Below are 13,180 nucleotides of genomic sequence, written 5' to 3'. Positions count from 1 at the left end.
ATTGGATTTATTATTGTTGTTTAGAGGAAAAAGTAGTGGGTGAGATAATTCTTTTATACACATGCAAGGGAAGGAATCAAATGTGTGTCCCCTCCCTTGCAACCTAGGATAGGGGGAAGGGACCTATGAAGATCTTGTCTACAAGTAGGCCATTGGCTACCCAACTAGTGTTAGAAGAAGGGAGTATAGTTTGTCTACAAACAAGGCATTCTTGCTTATCGGATTGCATGTTTCTTATCAATAATCATCAACCATCATCGCTATCTCATTAACCTAATTTGTGGGGACCTTATTCCATTGCATGCATTATGATAGTAATTATTTTCTATTCGTTATCCTCTCTATAACCTTCACAATTAAACTCCTTCTTAACACACTAGTCCTTAATCTCTTGACTACAATATTATCATTCACCTCCCTATCATAATTATCCTCTCCAAAATCATAGAATCCTTGACCTTAAAATCAAACTCAACAAATTGGGGGAGGGGGTGACAATATAGTAGTTATAGAGCATCATAGCTTGCACATATGACAAACTATAGTGATTGCATAAACCTCCTAAAGAGGGAAAAAAATTTCCATGGTGATCCTAAGTGTGTTCACATATACCATTATTGAAATATGGGTCCCCCTTGGGAGTGATGCGTTGAACAAGAGCTAGCACTCATGTATAGAGAACTACCAAGCCTCGTGGATTAGATCAATCCACAAAGGGAAGTGAGCCGAAAGCTTTGTGGAACTTCTTATGAGGAAAAGCCTTTGTGAAAAGATATGCAATGTTGTCCTATATTGGCATGTAGGCCAAATTGTTCTCTCCTTTAGAGAGTATCCCCTAATGTAATGATAATGCACCTCAATGTGCTTAGTATGTGCATTGAACATTGGATTTTATGCATCTGCTAATGTGCTTTGATTGTTAGTGAAGTTGGTGGTCGTAGGCCAAATTGTTCTCTCTTATAGAGAGTATCCCCTAATGTAATGATAATGCACCTCAATGTGCTTAGTATGTGCATTGAACATTGGATTTTATGCATCTGCTAATGTGCTTTGATTGTTAGTGAAGTTGGTAGTCGTAGATGATTGTCCAACTCCAGATCATCCAAAATATGTCCAAGCCAAACACACTCACGTGTAGCTATGAAGGTTGCCATGTACTTAGCTTCACAACTAGTGGTGGCCACAATGGGTTGCTTCTTGCTCAACCACGATATACAGGAGTTTCCAAGCATGAAGCCAAAACTACTCATGGATACACAAATGGCATAACAACCAGCCTAATTGAAATTCAAAAAATCATGTAAATTTGGCAATAATGATCCCACCTTGGGGTAAAACGACCCAAGGTTCTGAGTACTACTCAAGTAGTAAAAGATACACTTCATTGCCTACCAATGCTTGGTGCCTTGACTATACACAAACTTACACATATATGATACTAAAAATTGAATGTTAGGCCTTGTAATGCATACATAAATCAAGCATTCAATAGGCTATTGATAGAGAAAGGCATCAAAGCAATATTTGACATCATGAAAGCTTAAGTTTGAACCAATAGGCTTATAGTCCTCAAGAACAAATCTCTATAATAATGTCTCAACATACTTTGTTTGAGATAAAGCGATATCTTCATTGTACTACTTGAACTTAATGTCTAAATAGTGATTTAATAGATCCAAATTTGATATGTCAAAAAGATAAATTCAACTCAACCTTAAAATCAACAATGTGTCTCATTAGTACTAGTGAGTAGTATGCCATCAATAGAAACCATAATGATTAGAGGCACATCACCCTCATGTTTGACATAGAAGGTGCTCTGAGTTGGACTATGCTAAAAATCACACATAGTCAAGTATGCGTGTATCTTCTTTTACCAAGACCGAGATGCTTGCTTCAGACCATACAATGCCATTTTCACTTTGCATACTTTGTATTTTTCCCCTTTGTGCAAGAAACCGTGAGGGCAAGAAACATACGCTTCCTCGATTAAGTCTCTAATGTACTTTTCATGTCCAATTATTGTACATTTTAACCATTATAAGTTGCTAATGCACAAATGCTAAAGACAATTATCATATGGCAAGTGAGAGAAAAGGTCTCATCAAAATCAATGCCCTTTTGCGAAGCATAATCCTTGTCACAAGTCTAGCTTTTGTATTGATCAATAGTGTCATTTGCCTTGCACTTTAACTTACAGACCCAATTGGTGCAAATGACCTTCTTTCTACGAGGAAAATCACATAAGAACCAAGTACAATTTTTAATATTAGCATCATATTCAAATTGCATAGTAGCCATCCAATTTTTTGAGTTTTATGCGTCTTCAAAAGACACAAGCTCATTCTCATCATATATACTAGAAATAGCCAATGCATAACAATTGGATGTATAAGAGGTATTGTGAAAGATCCAACGAGTGCAATAAGTCAAGGATGCATCCAAGTTACTATCACGTAATGTTTGCACTAGCCATTTTGACCTAGTCTTGGATCACTCAATCTCTACTCTCTCATGAAGAAATGCATCATTCACATCTCCATTAGAAAGACTAATCTATCATATCATTAAAAGCTTGCATAGGCTTAAAAATTGTCTCAATTGGTGTAGCATATGACTTTATGCAACAAAAAATAGGTAACAAAGTATCATAGACATCTTGTGGTTGTATATTTGTCTCTTTTATATATGAGATAAAAGCTAAAAAACATATTCCACAAAGAACATCATGGCTGACCAAGATGCTTCCTTTGTGGATAATATAATTTACACTATTTTCTTTCATTATTATATCCAATAAAAATGAGCTTACAACCTTATAATCTAATTTCTTATTTTGTTGCAGTTGTATCAATGCATAAGCCAAGCACCCAAAAATTAAGCAAGTGAGAAATATATGACTTTTTGGCATGCCAAGCCTCATACAAAGTGATAGAATACAATGCCTTAGTGGGACACGTGTTAAGTACATAGGCTGTGTATAAAATAGCCTCAAGCTAGAAATTATGTGGCACAACTTGACTCTTAATCATGCATCATGCTATCTCCATGAGAGATCTATTCTTCCTCTAAAATATAGAATTCTTTTGTGGCATATATAATAATATACATTTGTGTTTTATCCCACATTTATCCACATATGCATTTAATTCCTTATACATGTACTCCCCCCTTGATTAGAATGGACAGTATCCACTTTACATCCCAACAAAGTTTCAACCATGTTGATGAACTCCTTGAAGTACAAAACCAATTGAACTTAGCTTTCAAATCATATACTCATGCACGCCCACTCTTGTGTTCAAGTATGGTTATGGCCAATCTTGTGTTTGTTTCACGAAAAGTAGACTGCCAAACCTAGTTGAGGGCAATGTCTACTTGTAGCTTAGCTTTGAGATCTCGAGATTACTTTAGTTGTTGAAGTTGTCTCTCTCCTACTCCATGATTAGTTGATAGTCAACCATGTCTAGCATTACTTCTTGATCACCATGATCATTTGTCAACTGGTAGTCAATCACATCTAGGCTTACATTTAGATTTTTAGTCTTTGTCTTCAGACTTTTCAATAGTACGATCCCTTTATGGGCCTCCTTGATCTCTTTGGGAGTTTTCTTTGCTTGATTGATATGTTTGAGTAATAACTTTTTATTTTTGTACATATCCTTGAGCCAGTGATGTAGCTTGGGTTCCTATTCAAATAAGGTGACCCATAATTGGAGGTCTTTGCAATCAGTTATCATCTCAGATAGTGCGGCCATATTCCCCTATCAAGCTTTGACTCTTTCACATCCGATTGGTAGATTAGGGTCAGAGGTTCATGTTTGGTTAAGATCATATTTGTAACCATGAGCTTTCTCCCCTATCGAGCTTGAAAATTCCACAGTAATCAATAAGGAGTTCCAGTGTTATTCAATAGAAAGGTGTAAGACATAAAGCACACCTTCAAACTACATCCTGATGAGACTGTACAAGTGAGGGTTCACCATGAAGTATGGATATAAGTTATAGGATGCCTCACTTGAGTGGAGCACTACCTCCATATAAGTGCATTTGGCTCCAATGCCAAAGCATTCCCACAAATCCCCAGAAGGGTGAGTGGGGAGGGAGGAGCATTGCTACACACAAAGGGGGGAAGGGGATGAATTTCTTTTTTTGTTTGAGGAGAGGGTGGTTCACATGGGGTGGGGTGATGGTACAATGCTAAGTTGTGACTTGAATTTTTTCTCTCATAAAGTTGACACATTCTTGTTAGTGCATGTCTCCTCTCTATGGTGTGTATGTTCTTGTTATTGCATGCCCCTTAAAATTAACTATTCATGATTGGGTTACATGTTGTACCTCACACTACAATCACAACCTCATTATCATAAACTAGTTTGAACGCAAGAGTACACACATGCAAGGGGAGTTGAAGAATACATTTCATGTCCAAGTAGATATTGTAGAGGTTGGAGACAACTTTGCTCCTCATTGTAGATGCATGTGCTCATGATTTACTCTTGTTTTTTTCCTTCTCTTTGCTCATGTCCTATGTCTTGATTTCTTAGCCCTAAAACCTTTTATCATTTAGAAGTATTTATTAAGAAGGGATGAACCATTGTGAAAAGGATAAGTTTGATTAAGAGGAAATAAAACTGATAGGACTAAATGTGTTATGAGATTTTCAATGAAAATCTCACTTATGTATTACAAAATGATTAAGTTTAGAGTTTTTAAAAAGGACATATGGGATGAAATGATAGGGTTAATGGGAGTTACTAATATAAAGTGCTATACTTGATAGGATAAAAGTGATAGTTTTTTAGAGATAAAACAATACTAGGGTGGATATTGTTTAGGGATATTTTTTGGAAGATATTGTTTCCTTTTGATACATCCTATGAGGGGCACAATTCAACATCTCCAAAAAATGATTTGTTTCATGTTGGACCCTATGCTACAATCTATGATATCACCAACAATTTTCTACAAATATTCCACCTTGCATGTTTAGTCTCTTTTTTCCTCGTCTGCTATGATATGTAGTGGGATTCGTAGCATGTGAGAGCATCACCAAGTTTCTTGTGAATATCAATCCTCACATGTTGTAGCCTTGAAGGAAAGAAGGGGCTACAATATGTTATAAGGACTAAACTTTTCTTTATAATATGCCACCTCTTATGCTATAGCCTCTCCTTTCCATCAAGACTACAATATGTGAGAGAAGCCCAAGCATTGTTTGAGATTGGAGCTCTCAAGAGAACACTAAGGAAATAGGGAAAGAAATACAAGAACTTATCTTGTAGCATCAACATGCAACTTCTTCATGTTCTTATAGAGCCACACAAGGAAAATGGGAACAAAACTTCATGCAACGTCATAAAATATATCTCCCACGGTAGTAGATTCAATAATACACGTAATATTAGAATAACTCATCCATAATATTATATGAATGGAAAATGATAACATATTATTCATGTCATATCTTCAACAATGTATCCATAGTAATCTACTCTCATAATCTCTCAATCTATAGTAGATACAACAGGTTGATCTCAAAAAATGACTCTCTCTACCTCATTATCACTCTCTCACTTGCTCTCACACAAAGATACAATGGAATAGTGATTCAAAACCCTCTCTTGAACATGGAACCACCCTCCAAATGGAATACCTAATATGAAGAGGTACCAAGTCCACTACAGTGACTGTTCATTGTGAGTTGCTATGATTGCCATCATAGTGACCCTTCATAGTGAGTTGCTGTCACTATCAAAGTCTTTAGCTCTAGTCTTCAATTGCTACTTTCTTTAGTTGAACTAGCTAATAAGAGGTTGTATTCCCCCCTTTCCAAAGTAGGAAAAAATTCCTAAGCTAAGAAGCCATCAAAGAGGACACATATAGACACATACAGAGGCTACAAAAGCATGTAGAAGGCTCATAGAAGGTATAGAAGGCCAACATAACATAATAAAATCCATATAGTCCAAACAAAACCCATACCAACTAATCAAAAAACATTCAAAATATCTTCAATAATAATCCAAATTATTCGTTAGCAACCACAAGCTTGAAATAGATGAAAAATAGAGTTCAATAAAGACAAATAGAACATATCAGATTCAAAACAATTACCCAATAGAAACCCATCAAAACATAGCAAACCAAATTAAAACCTCAACGAGTTATAAAAGATACACAATCCAAACCAAACCAATCCAAAAAACACACAAAATACATAAAGTCCATAAAATCATGCATTTAACAAGCGATTTGAGCTCCAAATAAATGGCAAAAGATATGTAAGAATCTAATCAATTTAACACTCAACATATCTCCACACTTAGCTATGGAGCATCCTCACAACCTTGGAAAGAGGCAGAATAGAGAACCCTTAAAGATAGTTATCATTCCTTCCAACGTTACTCCAACAACATCAACTCAAACACAATGATGACCCTAATAGAATAACACAGTTCTTCATACATGAATGGAAGGAAAACACTAAACTCTATGAACCATTGAATTATATAGTAGCACAAACTAGTAAAGGATATAAGAGTTTTTGGTTTCTTGCACATATCCCTCTTCAATAGAATAGATAGATCTTCACAGAAAATCAAATCACTGAAACCAATTTGATCCGTAACTAAATCTTTAACTACCACAATCCTCCAATGTGCACAAACCTCTAGAATATCCATATTTGGAAAGAGGATAACACATGCATGCACACACACACATTTCAGAGACACGAAATTCAAAGACACACATAATCATCTGAATGGCATCCCCAATCAAGTGAAAAATATGAAATTATATTTTCATTATAGTTGGAAAATATAATCAAGAAGCACCATAGAGATGGTGACTTGTAAAGGCTTGGAGGTTTTTGAACCTATGTAAAGACTAATGCTCATCTGTAAAAAATTAGGAGAGTTTTGCAAAAAGTGCAAGTGATATATCCTCTCCAAAAGAAAAATGTAACATGATGGAAATGATTGAGTATGAAAATATAGAACACCCATTTGTTGAGGATCAAGGGGGAATAATCTCCGCCAAGAATTTCCATATGAGCTTGCAGTCTTTCAACATTGACTTGAAAAATAGGACACAATAAAGCACTGCGTTGAAGAGTAACCAAGTCCATAGAGAAAAGTGAAGGAACCGTTAGAATACTAGGACTTGGTGGTGCTACTTGCTCTATAATTCTTCAATCTTCTTAGCCTGCTCATCAGTGGTAGCTTTGGTTGAATCTAACTCAGCTATCTAATTAGTCATTTGAGATGTGAGATCATGAACCTCTTGATGAATCTTATCCCTTTTAGTCCGTGATAGAGGTTTCCTAGGCCTTTCCTTCAACAAGTTGTGCCTACGAGGATGCTATTTGGCCTTATGAGCTTTTGATAACTGATAGACCCAAGATTTGTGCAAAGAAAGAGGGCATCAAAGTGGACTCTTATCAACATATGCCTAGCATTTGGCTATTTTCCTTTGTGATATTTATGTTCTTATAATAAAACAAGTGTGTTTTTTTTTGTGAGCTTGCTTAGGCAAGCTTTTTAGCCATGGAATTAAATAGGTGAGCTTTTACATCCATTGTGAGCCATCCAAGGCCAATAAACATCAAGAAGTCGAATCCATTTGTAAATGGAAACATGAGAATATGAATAAACTATTTATACTACCATGACATATACACATTAAATCACTATCAGATGTACTAGCGCTATTCCAACAATATGATGAATCCTTATTTCATATGTTGGCAAAAGCCAATGCTGGCAATAGAAAAGATTGCATATGCCAACTATTTACTTTCTTATCCTAGAAAATGAAGTAACCAAGAACAACATCAATAGAGATTAAATCATCAATGCAATAACCAACATTAAATTCTTTCCCATCAATGTACAAATGATCATTTAGGCCATCATGAGGCTTTCAACATATAAATCATCTAGGCTATTTAAAACTTTCTTTAGAAACTATAGTGAATGCATTTAATATATAAATGCACCATAACCCTTAGTGAAATCTTTTAAGACATAAATGCCACTATTGATGGCTTTTAGTAGGAAACCACACATATACTTCATCCTTTATGGATAGAAAGATCACACTTACATCAATAGTGGATACTCACTAAAACAATGAAGAATATATTTAGTTAAGGTCCCGTCTAGAACCACTATAAAACCTCAAATTTGTTTGACTTTGACTATCATGTATATAATCAATATCCTTTCATACGTCACAAAGTTTGTGCTCACATATCTGGTCCATTTCCTTCAAGAGACACTTACCTAGAACTAACTGAAACTCAAACTTGCATTGGTGTTGCAACTCAATCTCATTAGCCCAGCTCCATGACCCATCTATCAAATTAGTTACAACAATCAACTACAACAATACTGATCCGTTTATCAAATCACAAACTTTCGTTAGGATTCTTTGTGTAATATTAGTATAGTACAAGTGAACTGTTATCATATTAGTAGAGTACTAGTGAAAAATATTAATATGGTGTGCTTTGCTAAGGAAAGCACTACACATAATGTTGCTTTTTCATCTTCCACTAATAGAGGCTTGCCACTTCCATGTACATACTGTACGATCACATACTTAGTAGTGTATCGGACCCTAGTTTTTGACTCAGGTTGGATATGATAACATAATTTTATGCCATGCTCAATATCAATATCATGATCTACTACTATAAGATACATACCTCAACACATTAGTATGTCAGGGGTCTTTGGCAAGGTGGATTTGGGTGTATTGTCAATATGTTTTGATGTAGAGTATCCACTTATCATTTCAATCTAGTTCTTGTGAATATAGAGTATCTACTTATCATTGGTACTTTTGGGATTTCAAAAAACACAATGAGTGCCCTCCTACAAGGCTCGCAACTTCACAAGTCCACAAGCCCAACCCATAAGTCAATAGTTGTGGGTGTCTTCCTAAAAACAAAGAATGATTTTTGCAAGCACATGCCTTAATTAGGCAACACACCATTGCATTTTTATAATTGTGGTTTTTTTCTCCTTATCTTAAACTCTAGTTGTAAAAACAAGCATTTGCACGCCAAATGAGCTATTAGTACTCACCTTACATCCTATGACATGTGAGTGACAGGTAGCGAGAAACAATGCTACTAAGCATAAATTATGGGGACATGATCCCAACCACCTAAACCACAAGTGGTTTGCCCCTTCGTCATCATCACGTCTCACTCCATGGCTAGGTTGCTACCATAAACTATAGCTTGGCCACATTATGCCTATTTCTTATGGAGGTGCAAAGAGGTTATGAAGAAGGCCACAAAAGGATGCATGCCCTCTCTTCTATAAGAAATACGATCTAGGATGAAATCTACTATTGAGCATAATTTAAAATACTTGATTAAAAAAGTTTGCTAAATTGTATATCATTCTCTATATGGAAAGCCTACACGAGACCTTCCACTTCAAATATTATGTCCTCATCCAAGTACCCATGAAAGTGCACAATTGTTTCTGCATCCTGTTTGTGAAGACAAAATCTATGTCGAGAAGTTTGCCTCTCTAGAGGTATCAAAATCTTGACACAAGATTGGCGAAGACTTATCCAATGCCTTTATGGGTGAATTCCCAATTCCTTAGACATTTTGTTCCCCACTTGTGGAGACTACTTCACTAATGAGACCTTATCCCTTACATGACTAGTCTGTTGCACATCAATATTACTAGTATATCCTTCATGGACACAAATTAGAGAAGACTACTATGTGAAACCTCAATAGTTGAGGATTCCTTATCTCATACAATGAAACATACCCAATACCTAAATCATCACTAGTTGTGGTAGACCTAAATCAAATACCTAAATGCGACACCTAAATCAAAATCCATGTATGTACTTTCGCATTTCTCCAACTCCCTCCCTACTACATTGTTACATGGAGTTCCATCACATGGTGATCTACTCTCTCTCAATGGTCAAAATTTCTCTATTCTTGTAATGTGGGGCTCCTTCCTCTCATGTCCTTGCAATAAGTAGTCCTTTAAGAAGCATGTGCAAACTCTAGTTGTAGGTATACACACATAATTGGTTTGCTATATATACATGAAGACCATGTCCAAGTTCTTTTATTGTGCTTGTTGTTGGCGATTAGTTTCCTTTTTAGAACACTGAATTGAAGCTCATGATGTCAAGTTCTATTTATCTTCATCCCCTATTTTTTGTGATTTACTAGCCCGATTATCCAAGCTCCTGGATGAATGGTATCAACACTTCCCATGTTGGAAAAATTTACCTTAGTGACTCTTCTTGAAATCTCTTAATATTTGACACGATTGAAATAAGCTAATTAAGATATGTGTTGTGAATTGAAGGTAGGAAGGGGAATAGCTAGAATATCTTAACCGAGCTAAGAGTTGGATCAAGTATGTCTCATACGACGTTAACCTTTATGATTGGTCTTTTCCATGGCTTGTGTATTCATCAATAATATTGATAATATATCGATGTTAGTTGAGGCACATCATTTGACTCATGAGCACACATGTTTTTGACATCCAACTCATTATAGGGTGGTGATATAAGCTCTTGATCTTGTAGAGTGATATCATAAAAAAATCCATTCGTATAACTAGAAGTGCAAGATCTATGGGCTAATACATCTCAGTTGGGTCGTATGACCTAGATAATCCTATGACAAATGTAATGGGTTTGGGCTATCGCCTCACTCTCATGATACTCTAAGGCCCTAGAGGTACTGGGTAGAAGGTAAAAATTTAGAATATATTGAGCCTCTTGACATAACAAATCCTCCACACCTTATACTCAAGGTTGTTGATGCAATCAATATGCATACAATACTTGGTAGAAGTCTTGTACCAATCCATATACTGCATCAACTATCGAGCATGAAAGAACTGGTAGTGAGGAGGTACAAAAATCCAGTCCATTAAATGAAACATGTGTGCAATGGTAGCCTGCACTGTGAGCCAACCTCGTATACTAAGGGGAGCATCAAATGGAAGTTCTCTTATACAAGATATCAAGTGTAAAAGAGCACCCTAACATTTTTTTAAAAATACAAACTTTTACTGACTTATGATGCTCATAAATTTCTTAAGACTATCTTCTTATTAAACTCTTTGAATTTCTTTTATTTTGTTTACAAGTTATTAGTTGTGGTCTAAATTTACATTAAGTTGGAAAATTGATAATGGTTTTGCTAGACTCAACTACATATTTCTCAATAGGAATTTTATATACATCCATAGCCAAGAGGGGATAATTGAGGTGACTTGTTATTTTTAGATTAGGGACAAAGGAATTATGAGGTCACAATGCAATGCGATTATGTCTTAAAACTCTTGTGAGCTGAGAACATACATACTGATTCTAATTGATTAATTGCTTTTGAAGAACCAAAAAGCTTAGACCAAGTTATGTTCTTTTAGAATTCAAGCTCTCTGAATATCATTTTCAATGTGCTTAAATTTCTCACTATCCACTAGGTAATTTCCATTATGTAATTTTCAACTACCCTCTTGGATTGCATGCCAATATGATCCGAGGACGGCTTTGAGAGTAATCAAGGAAACATCATGCCTAAAACAAAAATTGCTGGATTCACAAGCCATAGTATATAATGCTCAAAATATCTCATGGCCCATAAGTTAGTTAAAAAGTCCCTAAAAGAATAAGTTCCAATTGTAGTCTAGTGATCACCACACTAAAGAAACTTTAAATTTCTTTTATAAAAATTATAATATCATCATAGTGCTGGAGTATAGTTATAATTTAATGCATTGATACCATGTGAAATGTGCTTGGCCCTAATTTTAACTTAGGAAGGGTAGTTCAGTAGTCATCTGGGGACCAATCCTAGTCATTGCCATACATCCTAACTTCGAGCATGCAAACTTAGAGGACTAGGTGTTCCCTAGGTTTACCTTGCAAAGAAAGCATTTGGCCTCATCCCACAATGATTGACTTGCAGGTTCTTAAAGTTCCAACTTAATCTATAGTGGTAATCTAATATTGAACTTAAAATGAATGCATTTCGCGAATCGTTTGAGATTGAGATAGGCAAGCACCACATGTGGTTTTAGAGTGAGAAACAGGGGGGGGGGGGGGGGGGGGGGGGCGCTAAGCGTCAACCTCTGTGCCCATAAGCCATAGTCTCGTAGTAGCCTCCTAAATAGTGTTTATTAGTTTTAGGTCTAACTCATTGGAAGGTCTTACTTGTCGGTCTTTATTTTAAATATAGGGAAATATATATAACATTGTAATAATATATAAAAATAACTTTATTAATTAATGTTTTCATAGGGTTTATTCACATGTCTTTAAGTTATAGACACTAAGCAATCCATCTGAAAACAAGGTTGTTTTTATTTTTGTTCTCAAATATACGATCACTTTAAAAGCATCTCAATCTAAAACTAGGTTATCACCCTTATTCTATTCATCCTAGGCCTTTCAACACTAAACCACATCAGGCTTGTATATAATTTCAATATTATTTTAGGTTTAGGATTGAGATTACAACTCAAATTAGGGCCTTGCTAGTTGTCACTTGCCCTAAGAGTGAACCTTTCTATACGGAAGACCAAACTTACCAAGAGGTGGCTAGCCATATTAGATAGTGTACAAAAAATTCAGGTGAAGAGTAACCAAGGTAGCATTGGGTATGGCACCATGCCTTACTCTTGTATGGCTGCTTAAGCTATGGAGGTAATCAATATAATTCTTTTCATGCCTTAAAGAAACCAAAATTATTTTTTAATTTTTCTACCAATCATTCCTTTCAAAATAAGTTTCCAGTAAATAAAAAATCAACAAATAGAAAATTTCTATGATTTCTCAACCCACGAAGTTTATCTCATATATTTGTACATATTTTTCTTTTTGTACTTGTGAACACATCTTATTTCCTATTTTTTCATTCACGAAAGTGAAACCAAGTATTTCAATGTATATGAACATATTCGAATAAAATAATTAGAACTAAATTAATTTTTATTTGTAAATAATATCAATTTATAATAATTTAAATATTTATCATAATTTATGAAAGCAATTAAGTAATATGAATAAAAATGACATTTTCATTAAAAATATTTTTTTTACAAAGCTTATTTTTTAGTTTACAAGAAAAAAGTAAATTTATGATTTAATAATTTGATTAATAAATTAT

Source organism: Lygodium microphyllum, chromosome 23, assembly GCF_053477565.2.
Source record: "Lygodium microphyllum isolate KBCC chromosome 23, Lygodium_microphyllum_v1.1.10, whole genome shotgun sequence".
Taxonomy (NCBI): Eukaryota; Viridiplantae; Streptophyta; class Polypodiopsida; order Schizaeales; family Lygodiaceae; genus Lygodium; species Lygodium microphyllum.
The sequence above is the reverse complement of the archived record's forward strand: the minus strand, read 5'-3'. Positions refer to the sequence as shown.